Here is a 6000-nt window from a genome sequence, read left to right as displayed (position 1 = left end):
CCTGATATGGCAACTGTTCTCCAGGGTGATCAGATAGTTACCTGGTGACAGATTGGTTACATTGGGCCACTTTCACCAAGGAAGGGGCAGAGTTTTGTTCTTACTAGAATGCTTACTCTGGTTATAGATATGCCTTTCCTGCCCACAATGCTTCGCCAAAGCTACCATCTGTGGACTTACAGAGGGCCTTATCCACCATTAAGTTATTCCACACAGCAACAGCTCTGACTAGAAATTCATTTCACTGCAAATGAAGTGAGACAGTTGGCTCCTACTCATGGAATTCATTGATCTGAGCATATCCCCCATTATCTGGAAGGAGCTGGCTTGATAGAATTGTGGAAAGACCACTTCACAATGTGGGTGAGGAGGAGGTCTGGGAAGCAGAAGATCCCAGGGGCGCCTCTTAGAACTACTATGTCCTGTGATTAAAGTTCATGGAAAATTACAGAGCAATTCAGGTAGGATTATTTTTTTTATTTTTATTTTTCTGTACGCAGGCCTCTCACTGTTGTGGTCTCTCCTGTTGCGGAGCACAGGCTCCGGACGCGCAGGCTCAGCGGCCATGGCTCACGGGCCCAGCTGCTCCGTGGCATGTGGGATCTTCCCGGACCGGGGCACGAACCTGTGTGCCCTGCATCGGTAGGCGGACTCTCAACCACTGTGCCACCAGGGAAGCCCCAGGTAGGATTATTGATGTCACAGTACCTTCAGTAATGAAGGTTTGGGTCACCTTGTCAGGCAAGAACCAGCTGAGATTCTTGCTGAAGACAAAGGGGATATGGAATTGGTAGAGGAGAAGGAAGTTTTAAATACCAGCTACATCATGTGACAAGTTACACAAATGAGGACTGTAGTAGTTATAAGTATTTCTTCTTACTTTAATGTGAATGTATTTGAATATCTAATTTTTTTGTTTGTTTGACATTATTTGTTTGTTTGTTTTTTAAATTTTTGGCCTTGCCACACGGCTTGTGGGATCTTAGTTCCCCAATGAGGGATCAAAGGGATCCCTTTGATCCCTTTGATCCCTTTGATCACCTTCGGCTCCAACCAGGGATTGAGATCCCTTAGTTCTCCAACCAGGGATCATTGCCCTCAGCAATGAAAGTGAGGAGTCCTACCCACTGGACCACCAGGGAATTCCCTATTCCCCTTTCTTAAGGGAGAAAAAGAAGAAGGTGGTAAATCCAGGATGAACAAAACTATTAAGAAGTATAACCTTAAAGGTAGCTCCTCTCCAAAAATAGAAATCATAACAAACAGAACTGCATCGCTTTAACTTAGACTGTGTAATTTTTTTATTTCCTTTTTTCCCTCTTATTCCCTTACCATCTAAGTGAAATGTGCTAATAAGGCAACTTTATATTTAAGTATTCAAGTTACAGGATCTCAAAGAGGGAATGAGCTAGAAGAGGAATGAACATCACCCAAAGATGGGTAAAGAGACTATGTGCTTTGTACTGTCCTTTGGAAAGAGGGCTAATGTGTTTTGGTTGTATAAAAGATCATTGTATCACGTTAGGTGAATGCATGATTTTGCTATTGTGTTTATTTGGAGGTTAAATGTGATTCAAAGAAGTATGTATGGATGTGAAGTTGACAAGGGGTAGACTGTGGTGGTTTGTATTGTGTCAAATAGGCTCAATTGGAACTACATTTCCCAGAATCCCTGTACCTGTAGAGCTGGCCCAAAGAGGAATTTACATGAGGTTTGAAAGGCAGGAATGAAGCACCAGACATTACTCTCTGAAGGTCACTGTAGTCAGATAGATGCAATGACAGACACAGAGAAGTGCTGGTCGGTTCTGTCTTGTCCTTGCCTCTTCCACCCTTTTCAGCTCTTCTACCTAACTGCTGATCCTGTTGGCCTCAGGTCCACCACTAGTCACTGGGCAGCAGACTCAGAGAAGCAGCAGCCACTCAGAGCCATGGCTTGCCCCATTGATGTCCCCATGAACTTTCCCTTTGCACTTCCCCTTTGGTGGTTGGATGTGCTTGGGTTTCAGATTGACTGATAGGTGACGTTATCTATGATCTTCCAGCTTCCCTCCTGGACCTTCACTTCCCCAAATGTAAGGTCTCATTCCACTGTAAATTCCTTACATATTAACCCAGCAGTTGGCAAACTACATACGACTCATGGCTCAAATCCAGCCTGCCACCTGTTTTTGTAAATAAAGTTTAATTGGAACACAGACACACCTGTTCATTTACATATTCTCTATGGCTGCTCAATGACCAGGTTGTGTAGGTGTGACAGAAACTACGTGGCTCCTGAAGCCTAGAATATTTATTATCGGGCACAGGAAAACATTTGCACCCTTCCTCCACTCATGCCAGGTGTGCTTCTCTGATTGGAACCTGACTGATACACATGGCCAACCCAGACATCACTAGGGCACTTTAGAGTTCACTAGAAGAACTCTAAAGTTCAACTGAGAAGAACTTTAAAGTTACAGGGAAAGGGCATGGATGCAGGGAGAGCTGAAGAATTAGGAAGCTAATGGACTCTACCATATATACTGGTTTAAATCGAAAGTCTATTTAATTTTTTTTGAATTTAAAGAAGAAAGTGAAACAGAAGAAATTGCTCAACTTAAGATAAATGTTTCTTCACTGCAAGAGATATTAATTCCTTCTAATAATCTTCTAAGCCTAAAAAAAATTATGAATTATGATAACCATTAGAGGTTGAATTCACTAGTTTTTGAAATCACATTTCAGTTTTAAATAGAATTGACTTACTCCAAACTAGAAGAGATCAAGTGATTAATACTGTTTTGTTGCCTTCCTTTTCCCCTCTCCTCACTCCCAGTTTTTGCTTATACTGCTTTTCCCTTTAGTCCTGTTTCTCTCTAAGTGGATTCAGTGCCTATCATCTGTTCCACTATGTGATGTCCCTATTCTAGAATTCTTTATTTTGACTCATCTCTTGGATAGATTTTATCATCAATACTTTTTTTTTAAGAAGTGACTATAGTTTCTGAATTATTTCATGTTTGAGAGTGTCTGCCTGTTGCTTCTATGATGGTTTGATTGAATGTGACATTCTTAGGTCACACTTTTTCCTCTCAGTTCTTTTTAGGTCAACTCTGTGTCCTTTGGCATTGAATGTTGCTGTAAGGGGAGTCTGAGACCAGCTTGATTTTTTCCCTCCTTTAAAAGTGATCTGTTTTTAATTTTTCCTTCTACCAGAACGTTTGAACAATTTTTTTCTTTTTTTTGACTGTGCTGCTCGGCTTGTGGGATCTTAGTTCTCCAATCAGGGATCGAACCCTGGCCCTGGGCAGTAAGACTGTGGAGTCCTAACCACTGGACCACCAGGGAATTCCCTGAACAGTTTTTTTCCTTTAAATCTTGACACTCAGAATCTTAAACAGGTATGTCAATGTTGGTTATACTAAAACAAAATTTCCTGACATATACATGATCTTTTCAATATTCATATTTAAGTTTTCATTCAAGTCAGAGAAATGTATATTTATAAATTTATAATAAATCTATATTATATCTCTGAATAATTTTAAGTTCCTTTTGTTGAGATCTGTACACAAGGGACATCAATTGTCCTTAAGTTAGAACATCTTTGATTTCTATATCTATCACATTCTTTCTAATTGCTTCAATCTCTGTGTCTTTTCCCTTGACTTCTTTTATCTTAAGTCTCTCCTCCATGCTGTTAATTTGATTTTCAGCCATGATTATTTTTTCTTTTCTAATTTATTTATTATATCTATAATCATAGTATTTTCAATTTATTTCCTTAGCTCTGCAACCTCCCTTTTCATCTCATTCTGTTACTGTACTGTCTCATTTTTCAGTTTTTGTTTTATTAACTTAAAACCATATTACATTATTCTAAACTGCAAAATACTTGCAGAGAATCTGTCTCTCTTATTTGGGTTCTAGCCTCCAGGACTGTGAGACAATACATTTCTGTTGTCTAAGCCTCCCAGTTTGTGGTGCTTTGCTGTGGCAGCCCTAGCAAACCAATACACTGGGCCACGTTACTTAACATTCCGGCCAGACCCCAGGACTCTCTCTCCCTCTTCTCTGCTTTATTTTTCTTCCTTGTAACTTATCCTCTTCTAATACATGGTATACTTTCCTTATTTATATTATTGCCTGCTCCCCCACTAGAATGAGGGCAGGAATTTTTGCTTTGGTTCGCTGATTTATTTCTAGGGCCTAGCACGTAATAGAAGCTCAATAAATGGCTGTTGAGTGAATAAATACAACCACATCTGATGCCCTAACCTATGCTCAGGATGACCCAGTGTTAAGCCTCTTGAGAACTAATAGAATCACGTTGATTATTGCTTTGTGATTTGGGGGAAAATGTCTTTGGATTCATTCATCTACTTAGAAAATATTTATTGAGCTCCTACTACATGCCAGGCACTACTCTCAAGTGTTAAGAGTACAGTAGTAAACAAAAACAAGAGGGAGAAAAAGACAATAAACAAATAGCTTATATACTATCAGGCAGTGCATAGGTGCTGTGAAAACTAGTTAAGCAGGGTACATCCTCCAGATGACTACTGCTGTGGAAAAAAACCACCCTGAAACTCCGTGGCCTAAAACAACAATTTTGTATTCTCTCTCATGGTTCTTTGGCGGACTGGGCCCATAAGGGTGGGTCTTGCTGGGGGTCTCACAAGTGATGCAGCCAGATGCCGGCCAGGCCTCGAGTCATCCGAAGGACCGGCTGGGTCGGACATCGAGGTGCCTCACATGTTTGGCTGCCGTGGATGTTGACCTCTGGCTAGGAGCTCGGCAGGCTGCTGACCAGCACATCTGCCTGTGGCCTACCCACAAGCTTCTCAGCCTGGCAGCTGGGCTCTGGAAGGAGCGCTGTTCCACGAAGCAGGAAGCAGAGGCTGCTGGAGCGGTAAAGTGCCTGGGACTGGGTCAGCGTCACTTCTGTCGTATTCTGTTGGTTAGAACAGTGACAGGGACCCCAGATTCAAGGGGCCAGAGAAAGAACACGTGGCGTAGGAGAGACTGCTGCGGCACCTTTGGAAAACACAATCCGTACGGCAAGGGGATAGTAAAGGATGGGCGGGCAGGGAAGGGAGGTGCTCTTCGTAGGGACGGCCTCCCTGATCAGCCTTCTTGGAGCACAGGCCTGCGGGGAGTGACGATATCTGGGGAAGAGTGTTATAGGCTGAGGGTGGCAAGTACAAAGGCCCTGAGGCCAGGCCTTAGGCATGGTGCTTGGCATGGTGAGGAACAGCTGAGGTGCGATGGGAAAGGAGCTGTGAGACCAGCACTTACAAGACTCAAGCAGTGTCTTATCTGTAGGCCCCAATAGTTCACAGAAACCTGAAGGCTTTTAAAACTTTGGGGGCTTTGCTGCAGCCCTTGGTGATGACTCCACCCATGCCTGCCCTGTGTTGCTTGCCTTTCCCATCCTGAACCCACTGGTGCTCTCGCCAGCAGGTTGTCCCTTTTCTCCTTGATCTCCATCAACCCATGAGACCTTGTCATTAAGTCACCCTCTTCGGTCCAGAAGCCAGGTGCCAACCAGGTTGCCTGTGTTGCTATGTTTGCTGCTATGAGACAGGTTCAGGGCCGCAGAGCAAATTCTACATGTCTGTGTCATAGCCCTGCTGTCACAGTTTTTATACTTCTCAGGTCGGCCCATTGGGGCCCCAGCCCAGAAACAGGGAAATGGCTCAGAGCCAAAGGGGCCCAGGTGCCCTTTGCTGGGACTGCGACCTGCCCTGTTCCCTGCCTAGCTCTAGCCCAGCCCCTTCTGGGGTTGGAACTCTCTGCCCACAACCCAACCCACTGGCTGGCTGAACCCTTCTCTACACCATCGGATTATCTGGAACCATGACTGACCCCAGCCGGGCTCTGGACTCTTCTGGCTTCCCCACTGAGGGGCTGTCTGTCTGATTTGCCACCTGAAGACGAGCAGCTGGGAGAGAGGTGGCAGGGTGGATAAGGGTGCCAATTCGGGAGTCTGCCTGATTGGGTTTAGATCTGGCTCTG

The sequence above is a fragment of the Leucopleurus acutus genome, assembly GCF_964270905.1.
Source record: "Leucopleurus acutus genome assembly, chromosome: 9".
NCBI lineage: Eukaryota > Metazoa > Chordata > Mammalia > Artiodactyla > Delphinidae > Leucopleurus > Leucopleurus acutus.
Note: the sequence above shows the minus strand (reverse complement) of the source record.